The sequence below is a fragment of the Schistocerca serialis genome, chromosome 3 (assembly GCF_023864345.2).
Source record: "Schistocerca serialis cubense isolate TAMUIC-IGC-003099 chromosome 3, iqSchSeri2.2, whole genome shotgun sequence".
NCBI classification, from domain to species: domain Eukaryota; kingdom Metazoa; phylum Arthropoda; class Insecta; order Orthoptera; family Acrididae; genus Schistocerca; species Schistocerca serialis.
The window spans coordinates 892,296,362-892,321,024 of NC_064640.1; positions in this window are offsets into that span (position 1 = coordinate 892,296,362).

Consider the following 24,663-nt stretch of genomic DNA (forward strand, 5'->3'; position numbering starts at 1 on the left):
CACACTCAGATTCGGCATTATTATCTGGTTAGAAACAACATACTGTTCAAACGCTGCACTGTTGATGACAAGCTATGGGTACTTTGCATTCCTGACGATTTTGTTAATAAGCTCATTTGGTACATTCATTTCAGTTACGCACATTTTGGCCCACGAAAATGTTATCATATTCTTCGAACGACTTGTTATTTTAACAATATGGAAAAGCGAATTCGAAGAGTCTTGTCTATTTGTAAACTTTGTCAAAAGGCGAAACCATCTACTATCTCACATCGTGCTCCACTGTTTCCTATCATTCCTTCTAAATTAAAAGAATTTGCTGCTGTTGATCTCTTGGGACCCCTTGTCAGAACATCCAATGGATTTTCGTACGTTCTAGTCGCTGTTGAACTTACTTCAAAATTTGTTTCTTTCACTCCGTTACGTAAAGTCACTGGACGATCTGTATCCAACGCCTTTGTTAAAAATTTCTTACGTGAAGTTGGCCACGTTGCTAAAGTCATTTCAGATAACGGACCGCAATTCAGATCTGCTGTTTGGTCACGCATTCTTCGCAACCATAAAATCAAACCTGTTTTTATTTCATTGTACTCACCACATTGTAACCCGTCTGAACGGATTATGAAAGAAATCAATAAGCTTTGCAGACTTTATTGTCACAGAAAGCATCAGCATTGGGACAGACATTTACACTTATTTCAAAATGTGCTGAATGAAATGCCTCATGATTCCACTGCTTTACCACCCACTCTTGTACTAAAGAATGAAGAACCACCGAACAGAATCAGAGAGCTTGTACCTTTCCCGAATACACATAAACTTCGACACAAAGACATAATTGATTTGGCTCTTAAAAATATAAAATCTGCAGCAGACAAAAGGAGAAAACTACACGGTAAAGCAAATGCAAAGAAATTGTATATTGATCAGAAAGTTCTCATGAAGGCTCATTCATTGTCACATAAGAAGAAACACTTGAGTCACAAATTCTTTCTAGTTTACAATGGACCTTACAGAATCCGACGTATACCACATGATAATTGCGTTGAAGTTGAAACTCTGCGTACTAGGAAGAGTAAAGGTTTACACCACATTTCACATGTAAAACCGTTTATTGACAGATAATCTGCTTTTTAACTTTGTCTTTGCCATATAACTTTTCCCTTTACATTACTAGTATGCTGTGTTAGACTTAAGAAACTGTTAACATACAACAATGTTTGAAGTTAAATATCCAGTCTAGAACCTAGGGAACATTTAAACAGAAATTACGAATGGATTGTGATAGTGAACAGACGACACAGTGTTGTATTTGTACATTCTTGCTTGTTAGTTGCACGATTAAGTAACGACTATCAGGCTTACATACTTAGGACACATACTGGTACTGCTAATGAGATTTTAATGCAACATTTTGGTTTACTTGAAAATACATTCTGGGTTTAAAGTACTTTCTGTGAGATACCAGAGGACACAGTGGTTAGTTTATGTGACAGCTACACGATGTTATCACGACGCTACTAATGAGTGACAATTTACAATGTTGCTTTTGCAGTGTATCTGTTTTATATCTGCACAGTTTTCCGAATTCTTCTAGGAAGAAAAACATGTTTTAGTAGTAACTTTTGTGGTATAGCAACAATGAGACAGCCTTTTTCGTGGCATAACAATACGTTACTGTACAGTACTTTCCTCATCACGGCAATAAGCGTAATAACTAAGATATCTATACGCAAAGCATTTCACTTTTGTGTATCATGAGGTAAGTACATTGACTTTAGCAGAACTTTGCTTACAGAGGACGATAACTACGACAGTTCCACAGAATTATCCTACAGCAAGACGCGCATTTAGCGCTACAGGACACGCATTTGCGTGATTAATCTTATACTTACAACACTTATTTTTAAAGATTTTTTAATTACAAAGAAAGTTTTCCGTGATACATTTCATTCCATTGCTGTAATTTGTAACACCTGAGGGTATAATTACATTTATCCTCAGGGGGTACACGCCTACTTTGTGTACCATGTGTGTGGCAACCACAAGGAACCCTAGCTAATATGGTATTTGCTTATACAACTTTACACATCGGTACCATATTTCTCTAACACACAAATTACACAGCTATCTGATCATTTAACTGAGACAGACAAACGTTTTTACTACATCAGTGACAGATGTTTACGTAATTACACAGTTGGATAACTTCACACTTACGAAATTGTATTTTGTCTGTACTTTGAGAAATGCTCATATTTTTCGGACCCATTGTGATACTATGAGAGCTTTGAATGATGTATTTGGTATGAGATCATGATTTTAAAGTACGTTTGAGGCAGATGACACTTTTGACATGAGCAGAGAATTTTTTTTTGGTTTTGAAATTATTGCAGAAAGCTATGACGTTTTTGAGACTTGACTGAGGTGTTATGATGTTATTATTACGACGACGATGTGTACTATGCTGTTGAGATATGTTTATGATCAATAAGATGATGCTACCGTATATGAGGAATAAGAAGTATGTTGGAAACCAAGAATCGTACTTTAAGAGTTATGAAATGTGCGTAAATGCGTGACTGTATCACAATGCTGACGAATATTTTATTTGGACACTTATATTTATAGGATTTTCTTTCTACAGATTTGCAACGCTAATTCTTGACCTGTGAAATATTTTTATGTGAGACTGTCACTGTAGCGGAAACTGCTGTCGTAAATATTTCCGTAAGAAAGTTAAGTGACCACCTGCACGTAATGCGTCGCGGGCACCCACCTGGGTGACAGCCGCCCGAAAAAAAGCCATTAGCCTTTCAGCGGCACAGGTAGAAAAAAAAGGGGAGGCCATATCCTCGCTATTGACGTTCCTTTGTAGAAAGCATCGCAAAAACGACACGGTCGAACTTGAAAACATATGATTACACTGTGGAGCTCTTAATTTATGATATTTACTGAAATGCTTATGAATTGATGGGAAATTTTCTTACATCTGCAAACCTGATAATGACAAGTGTCTTTCTACGAGAGTTGAGAGCTACTGACTTACGAAATGCCACATACCTATTGAATGTTGTTTTTATGCTTTGGTTTGCGTAATTGCTTATTTCATTTGACATCTGTTTTCCAGCTGTGTTGCAGCATTGGTTTCATAAAATAAAATTAAATGCATTTGCTAATGTGAACACTTTCTGTCAACAGATCTATTAAATAATAATTTTGTGATCCATATTCTTCAAAAAAGGAGCACTTGGAAAGGAAAGAACAATAAGAAGGGACTAGTAACAGTAACTGCATACATAATATTCTTTTCAAGTACATGGTAATATTTCTTTTACAATAAGTTGTTGTGGTGCACCACTTTAATTACTTAGACATTAAGATGTGATTATACATTTCCCTTATCTGCATTGTTATCTTTAGTGTACTTTTTTTTCTGCTTGAGCTATGTCATGTTTAGATATAAGCTGCTGTTTGCCAGGCATAGTGCTACTGAACTTTAATTTGTGTTACTCTGCTAAGCCAGATTTATTTTTTGTTTGCTGCGCATTGCCTCATATTACTTGTAATGTTGAATTGCTTGGTAATTTAGATTTACTGTAGCTTGCTTTGCGATTTTCCATTTTTTTTCATTGCTGTTTATATTAATTGTTTTATGTGCTGCTGCATTGCCTCGTCCCTTAGTTTAGCATCTGAGCTCAGTAGATTTAAGTTAGCTTAAGAGGGGGTAGACTATATAATAAACTGACTATGGAGAATAGGTAAAGAATGCATTGCGAAGTTAAGTGAAAAAGATTTGGGCCCAAATGAGTATTGTACAATCAGAAATAATTATTTTGAAAGAAATATGAACAGAATACAAAAAGCAGGCTTAGATAGGACTTTTTGGGAATAATGATGAACAAAGGGAGATCTCCATGCAAAATACTGCAGTAAAACAAACCCTGTCCTTTCCCTTTTGTGTTATCCCACTGTATGTTTGTGTACCCTTGTGTATTTGTTTTCTTCCTGTCTCTGTGTACTGTTTCATAGAACTTTTTTCTCTTGTAATATTAAGTTACATTCACTATGATGAGGAATACTGTTATCCTCAAATACAATTGGCATTAATAATGTGTTATTTACTTTGTAAAGATGTTTAGACATTATTTATTCTGTTTTGTGTTAATGCTCATGTGTGAAGTTGATGTTTCGAAAGTTATTCTTATCTTTTATGTATGTACTCATGTCATAATTCCTGTAACACTGATGTATATGTCTATTTCTATTCTTTTGTAAAGCCTGTACTACAAATGTTATCTGTATTGTTATGTTTTTAATGATGTATTTTGTACCTTTGTAATTATATTTTCGTGTTATAATATTGTAATTGACACCAGTTAATCAAATTAAGTAACTTGTAAGCATTCATTTCACTGCACACATTTCCGTTGGTCATAGTATATGGACAATATGTGAGAAGTAGGGACTGATAGTGTTTGCACGTGTGTTAATAATTCAGCAAGGGACTGGATAACAGCATTGCTGGTTCTAAGGACATGTCAAACAAATTTTTTGTGAGTGGACAAGTGGTGGTTTATGGACTTGCTATATTCTCCAAAAGACTCTTCGATGGTGACTGTGCACCTGCACAGTCGCAACAGATGGCTGCTGGCTGTCTCTACAAGGACTACAGTAGGTCTGCATCTTTGATGACCCACCAATACCATTATTTCTACAAGGACTGCAGTGGGTCTGCACCTCTGGTGGCCCACCAATACCGTAATCTCTACCAGGACTACAGTGGGTCTGCTCTGTGATGACCTACCTACCAATATTCTTCAAAACGTCGAATGACTCTGCTGTGGGTTTGCTCTGTTGTAGCCCATTACCTGTATGCATGTCAAGAGTCAGCACTGTCTTTCCGTTGGAAGGACAACACTACTTCTTCAAGACTGCATGGAAATCCACTACTTCTGTGTGCATTTTCTTTTACTGCTCAGACTTTGAGAAAAACTCTGCATTTTTACTGTGATGAACAATCTGGACTGTCTTTATGGACTGTGAGAAATTTTTAGCTTTTGACCAACATTGTATCAATAAGTGTGTGCATTTGATTTCTTTGTTATTGTAATTATGAAAAATTTTTTTCAAATCTGTATTGGCCACTGCCCAATCCAATTTGTAAAATTTTTTGTGGGGAGCATGGAGGCTATGTAAGTAGGCTGTTTAGGTTTTTTTATTGGTAACGCCACCTCTGTATGAAAATCACTGGCTGTGCTGTGGGCAGTCTGTGTCTGCTTTGCATTGTTGTAATACTCGCCATTGTAGTGTTAGGCAGCTGGCTGTGAACAGCGCGTAGCGTTGCGCAGTTGGAGGTGAGCCGCCAGCGGTGATGGATGTGGGGAGAGAGATGGCGGAGCTTTGTAATTTGTCATGAACTGCTATATTTATATACACTCCTGGAAATTGAAATAGGAACACCGTGAATTCATTGTCCCAGGAAGGGGAAACTTTATTGACACATTCCTGGGGTCAGATACATCACATGATCACACTGACAGAACCACAGGCACATAGACACAGGCAACAGAGCATGCACAATGTTGGCACTAGTACAGTGTATATCCACCTTTCGCAGCAATGCAGGCTGCTATTCTCCCATGGAGACGATCGTAGAGATGCTGGATGTAGTCCTGTGGAATGGCTTGCCATGCCATTTCCACCTGGCGCCTCAGTTGGACCAGCGTTCGTGCTGGACGTGCAGACCACGTGAGATGACGCTTCATCCAGTCCCAAACATGCTCAATGGGGGACAGATCCGGAGATCTTGCTGGCCAGGGTAGTTGACTTACACCTTCTAGAGCACGTTGGGTGGCACGGGATACATGCGGACGTGCATTGTCCTGTTGGAACAGCAAGTTCCCTTGCCGGTCTAGGAATGGTAGAACGATGGGTTCGATGACGGTTTGGATGTACCGTGCACTATTCAGTGTCCCCTCGACGATCACCAGTGGTGTACGGCCAGTGTAGGAGATCGCTCCCCACACCATGATGCCGGGTGTTGGCCCTGTGTCCCTCGGTCGTATGCAGTCCTGATTGTGGCGCTCACCTGCACGGTGCCAAACACGCATACGACCATCATTGGCACCAAGGCAGAAGCGACTCTCATCGCTGCAGACAACACGTCTCCATTCGTCCCTCCATTCACGCCTGTCGCGACACCACTGGAGGCGGGCTGCACGATGTTGGGGCGTGAGCGGAAGACGGCCTAACGGTGTGCGGGACCGTAGCCCAGCTTCATGGAGACGGTTGCGAATGGTCCTCGCCGATACCCCAGGAGCAACAGTGTCCCTAATTTGCTGGGAAGTGGCGGTGCGGTCCCCTACGGCACTGCGTAGGATCCTACGGTCTTGGCGTGCATCCGTGCATCGCTGCGGTCCGGTCCCAGGTCGACGGGCACGTGCACCTTCCGCCGACCACTGGCGACAACATCGATGTACTGTGGAGACCTCACGCCCCACGTGTTGAGCAATTCGGCGGTACGTCCACCCGGCCTCCCGCATGCCCACTATACGCCCTCGCTCAAAGTCCGTCAACTGCACATACGGTTCACGTCCATGCTGTCGCGGCATGCTACCAGTGTTAAAGACTGCGATGGAGCTCCGTATGCCACGACAAACTGGCTGACACTGACTGCGGCGGTGCACAAATGCTGCGCAGCTAGCGCCATTCAACGGCCAACAACGCGGTTCCTGGTGTGTCCGCTGTGCCGTGCGTGTGATCATTGCTTGTACAGCCCTCTCGCAGTGTCCGGAGCAAGTATGGTGGGTCTGACACACCGGTGTCAATGTGTTCTTTTTTCCATTTCCAGGAGTGTATATATAAATTCTTGACATCCATCTTTACAAATTTCCTTTTTTTGGCGGACACACGTCCAGATCGTCCGCTTACAGTGACCTCTCAAAACTCTGGCATTTCTCATATGATCAGAATAAGTAAAGAGAAAACTGTTTGAGTACGTTGAGTTTTGCTCAGCTGTTTGAAAATCAAATAATGTAGAAGTTTACCAGCACAGTCATTCATAATTTTTCTAAGGGGACGTTTCAGCTGTTTTCCGCATAGTTGCAAAAAAGAGGCAAATTAGAAATAAATATTTCATTAATAGTTTTATAAATACCATACCAAGAAACTGATCGGTTGTAGGAGCCAACAAGGTGATTCTTGCAAAGAAGAAAACAGCAAGCAGTTTATTTACAGAAATGGCACTGTTACTGGTTTGGATCTGACAGGTTCATCTTCACGCATCTGTTCATGTTTATATTACATTTATTATTGTTTACAATAGTTGTTGGTTTTCTTTTCAACAACTAATGTAACATAAACGTGGGCAGCTGTCGGAGGGTGAACCTCCGGCTAGAAAACGGTACCACGCTATTTATATGAATAAAAAGCATTATGAACAGTGGCTGGTTACTATTTTGTTCACTGTTTGAATCAGCTTGTATTCTGTTCACAACCACAGTCTCAAAACTGTCATTTTTCAACAAAATATCAAGAAGAAAGCATTTGTTTGAAGTGCCGTTAATACTGGGATATAAGGCATTAAGTGTTTAAATGGTAGATCTGTAGTCAATAAAAACAACTTCTCGTATCTATTACATTTTTAATCTCCAGAGGTAAGACCAGCTTGGCACAAAGACCATGCACCATCTACCAACGCATACTTGAAAAACTGTTCCCGTGGTTTGGCACCTGGATCAGGTCTCGGCTCATGCAGAGTACCGCGAACACAGTAGCTCTGAAAAAGCATTGTGTGAAATAATGGCACATAGAATGACAAACAGTCTGTTGGCTTGTGTCTCGGGTTCTTTTTCCGACGTTCGTCTGATGATTTTCTTGACATTTTGGCAGCACGAGTGGCTGGCATTGTCGAAGTTTCACCCTCCATTGCTGGTGGTTGACTGGAGCCGAGCTCGCGGCCGCTAACTGTGTGTACCTGGCGCGCCAACGTCCAAGGACTTCCCCGCGGTCATTTCCGGTGCTGTTCTATTGCTACCTGCGACGGTCGTTCGCTGCAGTACGGGAAGCCAGGATCCGTTCTTCTTGAGACTTTCTTCTTTCCTGTTGAAGCTGTTCTCGTGTTCGTGTATTTCTATAGCTTCTCTGAATACGCGAGTGTGATAGTTCTTCCTTACAGCCAGAACTTCCGGCTCTAGGCGCTACGGTCGCAGGCTCGAGTCCTGCCTCGATCATGGATGTGTGTTATGTCCTTAGGTTAGTTAGGTTTAAGTAGTTCTAAGTTCTAGGGGACTGATGACCTCAGCAGTTAAGTCCCATAGTGTTCAGAGCCATTTGAACCATAACATCGGTGACGGCAAATTTCACTACGTGCTCGGTGTCCCACAGCCCGTTCTCTGCCACAGCCGATTTCTCCACCAGCCCCAACCTTCAATGTCGCTTATTTTCTGTGAACCTGAGTTGATTAATCGTCCAGTCATTCAAAAAAATGGCTCTGAGCACTATGGGACTTAACATCTGAGGTCATCAGTCCTCTAGAACATAGAACTACGTAACCTAACTAACCTAAGGACGTCACACACGTCCATGCCCGAGGCAGGATTCGAACCTGCCACCGTAGCGGTTGCGCGGTTGCGGACTGAGGCGCCTAGAACCACTTGGCCACACCGGCCGGCTCCAGTCATTCCAACAGAAACATTTCCACTTACGGAAGACCTTCATCAGACATATATATGAACGTTGGTTATATTCATCTGTGTCTTTGTCTTCGTGACATATAATTACGTTTTATTTTTCGAAGCAACATACAGGAATGGTTAACGCTGGTCGAGGACGCTCCGCAGTCATCAGAAGCATCGACGAACAGTTTGACAGAAACAGTCTGAAAAGCTTCTGAGGCTATTGTAGGATAGGTTGTACTGACGAATAACTGTTAAGAAAAAATTCTGTTTATTGCGCCATTTACGAGTTAATTAGCACTGAAGTTGGCCAACCATGTGTAGCGCTCGCAAATTCAGGCGGCCCGCCAGATACGTTTACTTCGTATGGTTTCCTAAAACGGAACAGGGCAGCGATGCAAAAATTGGACGTGCGAGGGTAGTGAGGGTCCGGAGCAAGTATGGTGGGTCTGACACACCGGTGTCAATGTGTTCTTTTTTCCATTTCCAGGAGTGTATGATGATATCAAGGTAAATACATTGTTTGTTCTCTATTAATATCTTTCATTTGCTAACTATCCCTATCAGTAGTTAGTGCCTTCCATAGTTTGAATCTTTTATTTAGCTGGCAGTAGTGGCGCTCGCTGTATTGCAGTAGCTTGAGCAGCGAAGATTTTTGTGAGGTAAGTGATTTGTGAAAGGTATAGTTAAATGTTAGTCGGGGCCATGATGTAATAAGGTCTATATTTTTTTACGTAAAGTGTAGACTGTATCTATATTGCTATTTTTATTGTATTTTATGGTTTTATAGACAACATTAGCATCTATCATTGATTTTCAAAGAGTAAATTCAAATGTTAATTGAAACTAAACACGCCTTGTGTGTGCATTTTGCCGTGTGATAATGTGTTGGTAAAGAGCTGCGTAAGATCTTCTGTTGCGTGCTCTTCAGTCCATTGAAAGCCGCCAGTTCACAGGTTTGTGGGTTCGTTCGACGATCTCCCCAGTGTCTCTCCAACTCCACGTCGACTAGTGCACCTATAAGAATTAGAATGATTAGAAAGAATAATTTATAACTTCGAGTGTCACACTATTACTTATCAGAGATGAGCACTCGTTTATTTCCGTAATAATATGTGATATTAAATGGTAATATTCTGTCTATTTGTAAACAGAATGATCGCAGGAATCTGGGACATTCAGGGCGGCAAGATGCAGTAACAGGAAAAAAGTAAGGTCTCGTCAACGGCGACTAGACTCGTATTCGGGAGGGTGGTGGTTGAAACCCATCCAGATTTAAATTTTCTGTGTTTTCCACAAATCGTATAAGGCAATGCCGGTTTGGTTCCTTTCAAAAAGACTCGAGAGATTTCTTTTCCCATCCCAACCCACAATACTAGTTTGTATGTCGTCTCTAAAACCCTAAATTACCTTTCTTGGACGGGACAAAGATGAGGAAGAAAATCAGCCTCTCCTTTTCAATGATCCGTCGAGACATTTGCCGCACATGGTTTAATGAAACAACTGGCAACTTAGATGTACACGACTCGACGGTAATTCTAATCTTCCACTGTCAAACGAGGGTCCAGTTTCCTACCACACCGCCGACTCTCTCGTCCATGAGGAATCAATTTGAGTTTGATCAGTGCGGTGTTAATATCGTCTTCTTACATGATCAGTGTAAAGTGTTTATACACTGCTGGCAATTAAAACTAAACACCAGAAAGGATAGCAAAAATCAAGAATTTAATTGTTGTATGTTTGCAATATAGTAGGAAGAAAACATAATTAAATACAGCGACGATGCTGTGCTACACATGGTGTGAAATTTAATACACGTAGTTGCAGCCCGCCCGGGTAGCCGTGCAGTCTAACGCAGTGCTTCCCGAGCGGGAAGGCGTGCCGGTCCCTGGTACGAATCCGCCCGGCGGATTAGTATCGAGGTCCGGTGTGCTGGCAAGCCTGTGAATGGTTTTTAAGGCGGTTTTCCATCTGTCTCGGCGAATGCTGGGTGGTTTCCCTTATTCCGCCTCAGTTACACTATGTCGGCGATTGCTGCGCAAACACTGTCTCCAAGTACGCGTACACCGTAATTGGCTGGCTCTGAGCACTATGGGACTCAACTGCTGTGGTCATAAGTCCCCTAGAACTTAGAACTACTTAAACCTAACTAACCTAAGGACAGCACACAACACCCAGCCATCACGAGGCAGAGAAAATCCCTAACCCCGCCGGGAATCGAACCCGGGAACCCGGGCGTGACACCGTAATTACTCTACCACGCAAACATTTGGGTTACACTCGTCTGGAATGAGACGTTCTCTGCGGGGAGGGGGAGGGGGGGCATTGAGGCCCGAACCGCACAATAACTCTGGGTTCGGTGTGGGGCGGCGATGGCATGAATGGACTCCTGTAACCTGATGAGGGGTTGTGTACCACTGAGGGCTACGACGGGGACGAAGCCTCTCCGTCGGTTCTAGGTCCCCAGTTCAATACATACATATATACACGTAGCTGTTATCGCTGGCAGTAGCAATGTCCCTACCCCGACTGGGAATTGAGTTGAACTGAGTTTGGATGCAGAGACGACTATATTATTCCATACTGATTCAACTCTATACCATAGTTTACCATCCTTAGTGGGTGGCGAATGGTGGCATACGAATCTCTCAGTAACCCATGACCAGACGTTTTCACTTGGTAACAGATATGGAGAACGCATTTGCCAGTCGATCACCATCTGTACTGAGGTAAGTCAAAACAGTACGGGCAGCATGTGGTCTTGCATTATCTTGTTGTAACATCATAGAAACATCGATGATAGGAAATAGCAGACCGACCTTAACACGTCAGAAATATGACGCAAGCTGAGGACATTACCGGCTAGGCGAACAAGTATTATGCTATGAAGGACATTCACCTGGGATTCTGTGGGACGTGTAATAGAAATCGAAGCCACCATGACAGCTGTAGACTACGTTACCATTATTGTGGACCACTTACTTCTCTTCATACCTGATGCCTTCCTTCACAGCAATGGCATGTTCCAGTAGGGTATCGGTACGTGCTGAAAGGCCACAATCGTGCTACACTGGTTTGAGAAGCTTGCTAATTAACTCACCTGTATGACATGGCCACCAAATTTGCCTGATCTGAACCCGATGTAACCCATTTGAGGCGCTGTCGGACACAAGCTCTGCGTCTACAAACCACCGGTCATAATTTACGAGAATTACGCGACCTGCACGTTAACATCTTGTGCCACATGTCTGTGGAAACCTGCAGAGAACTTGTCGAAATGTTGCCACGTCGAATCACTACCGTATCGCGTTCCAGTGGTGGACCAACAACTATTTAGAAGGTGATTATAATGTTTAGCTGATCATTGAACGATCTGAACGCTAGAAGCTACTGCGTTCGTGTTTCGCAGTTGTCGTATTTGTTATAAACCAAACACTACATTACGGTATTTAACTATTCAAAAATTAAATGATGTAATATAACGAAGGGAGAAGGAGAAATTGGAGGAAAGAATAAGAATAAGGATGGAGTATGGGACAGAGAAAAGAGCAAGGGGCTATGTAATAAAAGACAAAATGAAAAGCGTCTACCACTAACAATAAACAGAACGTACTGAAATTGATAAGATAATGCTAGAAGTAAGTAGTAAATGCTTAAAATTATTCTATTGTTTCATCTGCACGTGTTGAAGGCCAATGCACCAATCGAAATCCGAGGCTCCGTACCTGGAATTTTGCAGCACTCTCCTCACTTGACATCAGACTCGGAAAACGTGGTTTATTTGCTTTTTACAGATGTCCACATTGATCGTCGTATTTGAAACTTGTGTAGAGTAATGGTTCAAATGGCTCTGAGCACTATGGGACTTAACTTCTGAGGTCATCAGTCCCCTAGAACTTAGAACTACTTAAACCTAACTAACCTAAGGACATCACACACATCCATGCCCGAGGCAGGATTCGAACCTGCGACCGTAGCCGTCAAGCGGTTCCAGACTGCAGCGCCTAGAACCACTCGGTCACTCCGGCCGGCGGAAAATGAGCAGAAGGAAAAGCAGTAGGTGAATATGGAATGGGGGTAAGGAATGAAAGAGGAAGCCGCCTGGTAGAATTTTGCACAGAGCGTAACATTATCATAGCTAACACTTCGTTTAACAATCATGAAAGAAGGTTGTATACGTGGAAGAGGCCTGGAGACTCTGGAAGGTTTCAGATAGATTATATAATGGTAAGACAGAGATTTAGAAACCAGGTTTTAAATTGTAAGACATTTCCAGGTGCAGATGTGGACTCTGACCACAATATATTGGTTATGAACTGAGGATTAAATCTGAAGAAACAGCAGAAAGGTAGGAATTTAAGGAGTTGGGACCTGGGTAAAATGATAGAACCAGAGGTAGTAGAGTGTTTCATAAAGAGTATTAGGGAACGATTGACAGGAACAGGGGAAAGAAATACAGTAGAAGAAGAATGGGTAGCTTTGAGAGATGAAATAGTGAGGGCAGCAGATGATCAAGTACGTAAAAGGACGAGGGCTAGTAGAAATTCTTGGGTAACCGAAGAGATATTGAATTTAATTGATGAAAGGAGAAAATATAAAAATGCAGTAAAAGAAGCAGGCAAAAAGGAATACAAACGTCTCAAAAATGAAACATACAGGAAGTGCAAAATGACTAAGAAGGGATGGCTAGAGGACAAATGTAAGGATGTAGAGGCATATATCACTAGGGGTACGATAGATACTGTCTACAGGAAAACTAAGGAGACCTTTGGAGAAAAGTGAACCACTTGTATGAATATCAAGAGCTCAGATGGAAAACGAATACTAAGCAAATAATGGAAAGTAGAAAGGTGGAAGGAGTATGTAGAGGGTCTATACAAGGGCGTTGTATTTGAAGGCAATATTATGGAAATCGAAGAGGACGTAGGTGAAGATGAAATAGGAGATAGGATACTGAGTGAACAATTCGACAGAGCATTAAAAGACCTAAGTCGAAACAAGGCCCCGGGAGTAGAAAACATTCCATTCGAACTACTGATGGCCTTGGGAGAGCCAGCCATCACAAAACTCTACCATCTGGTGGGTAAGATGTATGAGACAGGCGAAATACCCTCAGACTTCAAGAAGAATATAATAATTCCAATCCCAAAGAAAGCACGTGTTGACAGGCGTGAAGATTACCGAAGTATCAGCTTAATAAGTCACGGCTGTAAAATACTGACACGAATTCTTTACAGACGAATGGAAAAACTGGTAGAAGTCGACCTTGAGGAAGGTCATTTCGGATTCCGAAGAAATGTTGTAATATGTGAGGCAATACCGACCCTACAACTTATCTTAGAAGGTAGGTTAAGGAAAGGTAAACATACGTTTCTAGCATTTGTAGACTTAGAGAAAGCTTTTGATAGTGTTGATTGGAATACTCTCTTTCAACTTCTGAAGGTGGCAGGGGTCAAGTACATGGAGCGGAAGGCTATTTACAATTTGCACAGAAACCAGATGGCAGTTATAAGAGTTGAGGTACATGAAAGGGAAGCAGTGGTTGGGAAGGGAGTGAGGGAGTGAGGGAGTGAGAGAGGGCTGTAATCTATCCCTGATGTTATTCAATCTGTATATTGTGGAAGCAGTAAAGGAAACAAAAAAGAAATTTGGAGTAGGAATTAAAATCTACAGAGAAGAAATAAGAACTTTGCGGTGTCTTGAAAGGAGGATATAAAATGAACATCAACAAAAGCACAACGAGGATAATTCAATGTAGTCGAATTAAATCAGGTGATGCTGAGGGAATTAGATTAGGAAATGAGACACTTAAAGTAGTAGATGAGTTCTGCTATTTGGGGAGCAAAATAACTGATGATGGTCGAAGTAGAGAGGATATAAAATGTAGACTGGCAATGGCAAGAAAAACGTTTCTGAAGAAGAAAAATTTGTTAACATCGAGTATTGATTTAAGTATCAGGAAATCTTTTCTAAAATATTTGTATGAGGTGTAACCATGTATGGATGTGAAACATTGACGACAAATAATTTAGACAAGAAGAGAACAGAAGCTTTCGAAATATGGTGCTACAGAAGAATGCTGAACATTAGATGGGTAGATCACGTAACTAATGACGAGGTACTGAATAGAATTGAGGAGAAAAGGAATTTACGGCACAACTTGAACAGAGGAAGGGATCGGTTGGTAGGACATATTCTGAGGCATCAAGAGATCATCAGCTTAGTATTGGAGGGCAGCGTGGAGGATAAAAATCGTAGAGGGAGACCAAAAGATGAATACACGAAAGAGATTCAAGAAGATGTAGGGTGCAATAGTTACCCGGAGGTGAAGAAGCTTGCACAGGATAGAGCAACATGGAGAGCTGCATCAAACCAGTATCTGGGCTGAAGACCAAAACAACAACAACAACAACCTGTCTTATGTGTGTCAAAGTCAAAGGTCTAGTTACTAAATTTTTCTTTACGACGCAGCAGTTCAGTATAACACGCAAGTTGTCGTCTATCAGAGGTGAATGTCATCGTCTCCTCTGTCCGGCTCCGCAGATCCTGTTGACATGCTGCCTTCCCTTCTTCCCCTGATCCCCTGAAGCGTGCAGCAAGCCATGAAGACTAGTAGTCGTCTCGAACTCTGTTGTCCAGGTTCCTGGTACATCCTGCGAACATCATACTCCCCACATCAGACGTTGACGAAAGTCGACTTTACTCTGCATTGTTTCCTCTAATGCTTAGTCTATAGTAATGGTAGTCATTGCCAAGCTTCATGTTCCCTTTCTCTGCGACGTTTACGATATATTTATAGCTCTCTACATGAAACATGTGGCATGGTCTGCCCAGGACAGCACATGCTTCTATGCTAGGCACATTGTTCGAATTAGGATTTGCTCAGCTCTGAAACAGCAGTGCTGGAGACGGAGCCGTTTCACGTCAGCATTTGCGGGGAAGCATTAGCCACAGCAAGGTGACCTCGGCACTGGGTGTCTCAGACCTGTTGCTGTAGGCAACAGGTTAGTCAGAGAGGGGGAGGGGGAGTGGGGTCACTGACACACCTGTGTGAATCGATTTCCCGAGGATGCACTGACCTACGAGGTGCATTCAAGTTCTAAGGCCTCCGATTTTTTTTCTAATTAACTACTCACCTGAAATCGATGAAACTGGCGTTACTTCTCGACGTAATCGCCCTGCAGACGTACACATTTTTCACAACGCTGACGCCATGATTCCATGGCAGCGGCGAAGGCTTCTTTAGGAGTCTGTTTTGACCACTGGAAAATCGATGAGGCAATAGCAGCACGGCTGGTGAATGTGCGGCAACGGAGAGTGTCTTTCATTGTTGGAAAAAGCCAAAAGTCACTAGGAGCCAGGTCAGGTGAGTAGGGGGCATAAGGAATCACTTCAAAGTTGTTATCACGAACAAACTGTTGCATAACGTTTGCTCGATGTGCGGGTGCGTTGTCTTGGTGAAACAGCACACGCGCAGCCCTTCCCGGACGTTTTTGTTGCAGTGCAGGAAGGAATTTGTTCTTCAAAACATTTTCGTAGGATTCACCTGTTACCATAGTGCCCTTTGGAACGCAATGGATAAGGATTACGCCCTCGCTGTCCCAGAACATGGACACCATCATTTTTTCAGCACTGGCGGTTACCCGAAATTTTTTTGGTGGCGGTGAATCTGTGTGCTTCCATTGAGCTGACTGGCGCTTTGTTTCTGGATTGAAAAATGGCATCCACGTCTCGTCCATTGTCACAGCCAACGAAAAGAAAGTCCCATTCATGCTGTCGTTGCGCATCAACATTGCTTGGCAACATGCCACACGGGCAGCCATGTGGTCGTCCGTCAGCATTCGTGGCACCCACCTGGATGACACTTTTCGCATTTTCAGGTCGTCATGAAGGATTGTGTGCTCAGAACCCACAGAAATGCCAACTCTGGAGGCGATCTGTTCAACAGTCATTCGGCTATCCCCCAAAACAATTCTCTCCACTTTCTCGATCATGTAGTCAGACCGGCTTGTGCAAGCCCGAGGTTGTTTCATTTTGTTGTCACATGATGTTCTGCCTTCATTAAACTGTCGCACCCACGAACGCACTTTCGACACATCCATAATTCCATCACCACATGTCTCCTTCGACTGTCGATGAATTTCAGTTGGTTTCACACCACGCAAATTCAGAAAACGAATGATTGCATGCTGTTCAAGTAAGGAAAACGTCGCCATTTTAAGTATTTAAAACAGTTCTCATTCTCGCTGCTGGCGGTAAAATTCCATCTGCCATATGGTGCTGCCGTCTCTGGGACATATTGACAATGAATGCTGCCTCATTTTAAAACAATGCACATGTTTCTATCTCTTTCCAGTCCGGAGAAAAAAAATCGGAGGCCTTAGAACTTGAATGCACCCCGTACATCAACCAGTTGGGGTTGCCTCGCTCTCTCGGGGTGAATCGGGCAGCTTGGTGAATGGAAAAACCCGACAGCAGATTCGTCATTTTTGTCAAGCAGTGACAGTGTGGCTGGCAGCATCAGTCTAATGAAAAGCAACATCGTGATGTGCATCTTTCTTTCCATCCCTGTAATATTACAACATATATTCTGTGAGACGCCTAAAATTTAGTATTGTGCCCCTCCCTTACATAAAAATAAACAGACATCAGAGTCCAATGGAGGTAACGCAGCGCTTAACCCACAGGACTCATACTCCACAGGAGTAGACAGGAGTAGCATTCGAATCCCAGAATATCTAAACTGACGCCATGCCACTGTAACTTGTAGTAACCCAGCTCTACAACACTACTTTTGTCACAATGGAAACAAACACTTCTAATGCTGATTGTGTCGTGAGTGAACTTTACCCGCACCAAGCAATATAATTTAAGTTTATCAAATTTTGACCGTGATAGTGGTAAGTAATCTGTAAATGATATATGGAATTTTTCACCAGAATGATATTAGTAGGTACCAGCACGATTCTCTCCAGAATTGCAGAAGAGAAAAGATTTTCAGGAAACATAAAAAGAAGGCTTAGTCACTAATACTCCGTATACTTAACTATAGTGTTGCTATTCCCCAAGAACGTAAGAAACCTCACGCAGGATAGAACTGGCGATGAATAGTTGTGTGAGATACATTTGTGACGTGCACCATTTCTACCACCTCGCTCATGTCTATGAAGAATTATCATGGCTGCGTGCCAATAAGTGTAGAGACAACCATACTGTATGTTTGCTATATCGTCTTCTCAAGCACTGCACTCCCTCTTATTTATCTCCAACTCTTAAACTGCTGACTGAAATGCACAACATAAATATTCGTTCTCAACGAACTAAATTAATCTCTGTACCATCATGTAACTCTCCCATGTTCTCTAAATTATTTTCTGTATTAAGAAGCTTTCTCCGGAAAATCTTCATCAAAATGCCAGGATATTAAATTGCTTCCACACTTCAAAAGACAGTTAATGGACCCCCTTCTTTCACAATAGACATCGCTCCCATATACTAGCGTACAGCTCACTCTCGTCAAACCTTTTCCTTCCCTGATGTCAGCAGAGCTCTTTATTTGAATTCTGTTCTTCCTAACAGCCACTGTCACTGCTATTTCCATTTTCTCCTCTTTCCTTATCCCATCCGCTTCTATAATACTAAACATGCGTTCAAATGTGCTTAAACAACTTATATAATTTTTAATGACCTTTAGTATTTCTGTGATGATTATTATTAGTGTCAGTTATTATTATTATTATCGTTATTATTATTAGTGTCAATTATTATTAGCATTATCAGCATCAGTTATTATCATTGTTAGTGTCAATTACTGTGATTATGATTATTGTTATTATTATTATTATTATTATTACTGTGATTTTTTAAATATCTTTGGTGTGTGTTGTACGTGGTCAGATGTAAGAGAAGCCCGTAAGGTCCTAATCTGGTCAGGCTAAATAAATAAAATATAAATAAATAGATAAATAAATACACAAAAGTGTTCTTGAACAAAGTAGTAGAATCATGAATCTGAGACTTTTCTTAAATGTTTTACGAACTCGTGGAGAAGCCTTAGCGACCATTTCGTCCAGCCCTTACAACGGATGAGTGTCGAATTATTTTGGATTGGATTGTTTGAGGGAAGAGACCAAACAGCGAGGTCTTCGGTCTCATCGGATTAGGGAAGGAAGTCGGTCGTGCTCTTTCAAAGGAACCATCCCGGCATTTGCCTGGAGCGACTTAGGGAAATCACGGAAAACCTAAATCAGGATGGCCGGACGCGGGGGTTGAACCGCCGTCCTCCCGAATGCGAGTCCAGTGTGCTAACCACTGCGCCACCTCGCTCGGTGTCGAATTATTCAGCTGACATAAAATCCAATAAAGATTCGTACAGAAGGGAATATTATGTAACCACTGACTACGATCACGGATCGATAGCGTGCAGAATAAATGAGTTGGAAAACTTGATAAGGAAATTTGTTCTAGAACTTCAATTTTGCTAGGGATTCCGGACCCGCCGATGTGTTGTTGAAGCATAGGATCATCAAATGATAAGGCGCCAATAATTTTGATACCCGCTAAACATATTATGAGAGATAAAGTCCCAAGATGGCGTGGATCATTGAAGGAAAATCAACTTTTCACTTCATACTGGCTTCGTGACCACGCTGGCACGGAGTAACACCTCTTTTCTCGGTGTGCTCGAGTGGCACCACTTCAGGATGGACAACCGAAGAGCCGGGGAGTCGCTCCCCGCCTCACTGCATAAATAGCAGTTGCAAAGTTTGTACGGGGCTGCAACACTTGTACGGAGTGACACTTGCACATGGTGACAGTCCTACGGAGCCTGGGGCTCGTACTGGAATAAGCGGTTTCCCATCTGTGCACAGCATTGCAGCAAACGTGTTGTAGGTACGACACGTTATCAGACGGAGGGAGAATGAATGGATGCTGTTACTTGTCATTTCCCTGTGTTTCCGCTGCAACGATTTTGTATTCGGTGTCCACTCATACAGAATTTTATTCATAGAATCTCTCAAGGGGAATGCCGAAATGATTTCCTACATGAGGCATGGCCGTTGAGATACTATTCTCGGCCTTCATTAGAGAATACTTTACAACTTGCAGGAGACATTTTGCCGAATTTCTGTGGTTTCCAAGGAAAAACACAAGTCTCATTTCGCCCCCGATTAAACTTATTTACAAGACAGCCAAAGAGTATGACGCTCATTAAACTACTTTTCAGTATTTACATAATTTCCAAGGGTTCTGACGTTTTCTTCTTCACTGTAATTTATGTGCATAGGTCACATAAGTCAGAAATGATTTTAGGTTACTGTCAATATGGAGCCTTTTCAAATATTTGCAGTAGTTTCGTCTGTCTTAATTGGTGACTTATTTTTTCTTTTCCCATCGAGATTTGACAGTAATCCGCTAAACAGTTGAACGTGGTACTCTGCGTCTTCACAAAGATTTTTTAGTATTGAGCAAACATTTGGATGAACTTCTCATAATAATATATTTGTCCTTTGATTTCCTTCTTCAGAGACATTGTTAGTCCGATAGGGCGTACCACTGCAGTTATAGGTATTTCTTGGCATATGCTTGTTATCGAACCACTGGTCCGGAAATCATCGTGTGAGTCCTGAAGCTTCTGGTTTTCAGATGTGCTCTCCTAACTAGACAGCCAAATATCACCCAACATTTCCAGGGGAAGATCTACGAGTGCTAGAGTTGAACACTTTCTTATGTAACAGCGTATTTATTCACTTTCCTTGTAGGCAGGAAACGGCCGCAACACTGAACTTGTCTCTACAGATAATGATTAAATTGAAAATTGTAACTGATAATCTCTGTTTGGGGAAACAAAATTGTAGTTGATTGTACTGTAGTAGTTTCAATGTCAATAATGAGAGGGGGAAGGGTCCATCCACGGTTTTAATACCGGTAGTTAAATAAAAAGATAATATTTTTCACTTTTTCTGCCGTAGAAAAAAGTAGACAGCTCGAATAGTATTTGTTTCCTCCCGAGAACTTGTACTGCCATTCCCCAAGAAACCTTCCAGCACCTGATTGAACGTACTCCTGTGAGAGTGGAAGCTGTCATCAAGGCTAAGGGGGTGACCAACACCATATTTAATTCCAGCATTACTGATGGAGGGCGCCGCGAACTTTTAAGTCATTCTCAGCCAGGTGTCCGGATACTTTTTATCATGTAGTGTATCAGTTTTCTCCTTTTTTAATTACCAATAACCCCAAAAAACTACTCTTCCTGCCAACATAAATGATAGGAAGGATCTTGTCCATCTCATGAAGGACTGGAGATCGACTTACTCTCGTTTTAATTAAATGAAACAACAAGTTTACTGTTACCAGTCACTGTTTATTTATCTCCACAACGCGTTTCAAAGGTTTAAACCTCCATCATCAGGTGGATTTACGTTTGTTATATGACACGTCTAGTAGAGACATTGCCAAAAGTTCCTCCAAAAATATCGTAACACAACACACACACAAATGTCATACTAACAAATGTAAATCCACGTGATGATGGAGGTTTAAGTCTTTGAAACGCGTTGTGGAGACAAAAAAAAGTGACTGGTAATAGTAAACTTGTTTCATTTAATGTCAGTAACAGTCACTGTAAAGCCTAACCTAAAATGTTTGCATTTAAAGTTACTTTCATTTATCTGCCTATTACAAAGCAATAAAAACATAAAAATAAAATGATCATCATTTAAATATTTTAGTGTTCAAGTGGTAGCATCAACTCTCTTATTATTTTCCACACTATTCATTAAAAAAATATCTAGTAAGATGAGAAAGTGAGTCACTTATAATCAGATCGAGATTATTATTAAAGGTTATTGCTGCCCAATTCCACTTTTGATTTTGGGAAGTCATGGGTACACCAGGTTGAAATAATTGTTTAGTATTAATAAAATGACGAAAGACTGCTAGGTTAATAGTTCTTTCATATTGTATCCAATTAAGAACATTTATTTGAATTAGTTTTGGCCTAAGAATTATTATTGAAGCAATAGGAGGTTTAAATCAACATCATTACAACTTCTAGTATACTTATCAATCAGACTTCTAGAATGAATAATTATTTCATTAACTGCACAGAAAATGTCCAAGAACTTTATTAGCTATTCATTACAAAGATTAACTATAGTATTATTATTCAAGCAATAATCTTGTTTTTCTTAAATCAGATCTATTCATAAGAGATATAGAAACAGAAATTAAATTTATAATATTTTTATCACTTTTATACTCTGGTGGTTTAAAACTGTTCCCTGATTTTTTACCACAATGAATTGTTAGACAATCAGGTAAGGAAAACAATACAACAACTTAATAACAATTATAATACTATTATCTACTATCACACTTTACTTTGACGTACAAATCAGATTTTTACCCCTTATTATAACTTATACTAAGAGTCCATAATCAGTTAAAATTAGGATTTATACTTCTTACAACAGTCATAATTTACACATCAGCTTTAATTTCATTACACTAAACACTTAAGTTAAATAAATAACTAACCATCAAAGTTATAATGAAGAGAATAATCGTGTAGACGTTAGTAAATTTTTAAGTGTCTAGATTTGAAGTCCAGAATCATAATTGAGTATAATACTTATTGTGTCAGCTACTGAAGGACTCAGCATGGACACCAACAAAGAAGGAGAGAAGTTGCAATGGAATGGCCAGTGGCAAGAATCTAAAATGATCTGTACATAACACTTTCAAATTAATATAATTCTTTATTTCTAAGGAGGAAAGAAACATAACTTGCTACCTGTGCCTCCTATGTGCAAGTACTGTTCACTATTAACAATCACAGAATGCAGGTTATGTATAATCTTCCTATTACTCAGTACTGATGCTCTCAAAGTCTGCAACCAAACTGGGGTCAATGAGCGATAGGGGCCTGGTTCAGTCAGCATTGATAGCAGATGCTAAACTCTTTCTACATGGAGGTGTGGCGCTGCCTGATCTTTCCAATGGCACATGGCTCAGTACCTTCTAGAGGCTGTTTTCTGGCACTGCAATGGTCAGTGTACAGTTGATGCTTTAGGACTGCACAGGCTCAAAATTTATAATAAGAGAAAAAATTGTGATAAGTAGATTTACAGTCTGCCACCTATAACTTACCAAAAGTAGCAGGAACTTCAATAAGATAACTGATTTGTACTGAATTAGGACAGCCTGGATCCTTAATAAGAGATGATCAATCTATAATGTTATCATTACAGTTCATGCTGTCATAATGATTTTCTTTCTAGTATAGTGCTTATTGTAATTGGTGGATTTGGTCTTTGACTTGTATGACTAATAATCGGAGCACGAGATACAGCAGTCCCTCAAATCAATAACATAAGTTTTTCATTATTACCCGCCTTATTAATCCTTCTTCTTACATCATCTATAGTAGATAATGTTGCTGGTACAGGATGAACAGTTTACCCCCACCAACGTGATCTATTATTCATATTGGAACCTCAGTAGATCTAGCCAATTTCTCGTTGCACTTAGCAAGTGTTATCTGTTCTAGGAGCAGTAAATATTTTTACAACAGCAGTTAATATACGAGCAGAAAGAATAATCTTAGCTCACACAAAGTTATTTGCATGATCAGTTGCTCTCACAGCCTTTCTTCTCCTTGCTTCACTTCCAGTTTTAACAGATGCTGTTACTACATTACTAACTGACTGAAACTCCAATACATCATTCCTTGATCCTATGCTATATCCATATTATATCAACATTTATTCTGATTGTTTGGTCACCCAGAAGTTAACATTCTAATTTACCACAATATGGTACTGTTTCAGACACTGTATGTCAAGAAAGTGGAATAATTGAATAATTTGGAAAACTAGGTGTAATTTATGCTATATTGTCAATTGAATTCGTAGGATTTATCATATGAGAACACCATATATTTGCAGTAGCATATTTCATATGAGCAACAATAATTAATGTCATACCACCAGGAATTAATATATTCAGATGACTAGCAACAGTATACGTAACAAAGATGAAGTTTAACCCACCATCCTTATGAGATCTATGGTTCATTTACTTACTTACAAAGTTGGATTAATTGGATTAGTATTAGCAAACTCATCCCTAGCTATTGTACTATATGACACTTATTATGTCATAGCATGCTTTCACTATGTGCAGTCTACAGAAGCATTATTTGTAATTATAGGAGGTCTTATTCACTGGTATCCTCTTATTACAGTACTAACCATAAATAATGCACGATTAAAATCCAATTCACAGTTATAATTATTGGATTAAAGCTTACCTTCTTCCTTCAGCGCTTTTTAGAAATGGAAGGAATATCATGATGATATTCTGATAACCCAGATGCATATACTTCATTATATATATTATATTGGTCTGTTATTCGTGAGTGTACTTATGTGGTTGATGCAAGTCTCAAGCCTCAACAGTTTGTTTACATTTCATCGCGTGCAATTCCAGCTGTACCTGTTATAAACCTAAGTACTGTCAAAATTATTTGTGCACTGCATTTGAATATTAAATTTAGTAGTTTTCAATCATTCATCCAAAAATTAGCTGTGTGTTTACTTTTCGCAGTGTGCAGCGGTTCTTAAGTTCTGACAATGTTGTTTGTGCACTGTTAAACAGTTATTAAATTTAATAGTTTTCAACAGTTCCTACTGTTTTTTGTGCAGAAATAACGGTTTAGTAAACTTTTGGAAACGTTTGCTCACTGTGTGGTTTTTATTTTCTTATTGTTTCTAGTGAAGTACTTCAGTAAAATTTTCATTCACTGTTTTAACTTCATTGGGCGTTCCAGTGTTGCTTGATTCTTTGGTTTTAGTTAATAAATTGTGTGAAATTTTGTTGGCATTGGTATTAGTTGTTGTTTAGTAGTATTAATAAAAGTTGTTGCTTTCTTAATAGAGAGAGAATTTCGAGACCACTATTATTAGTTCTATAAATAGTTCTA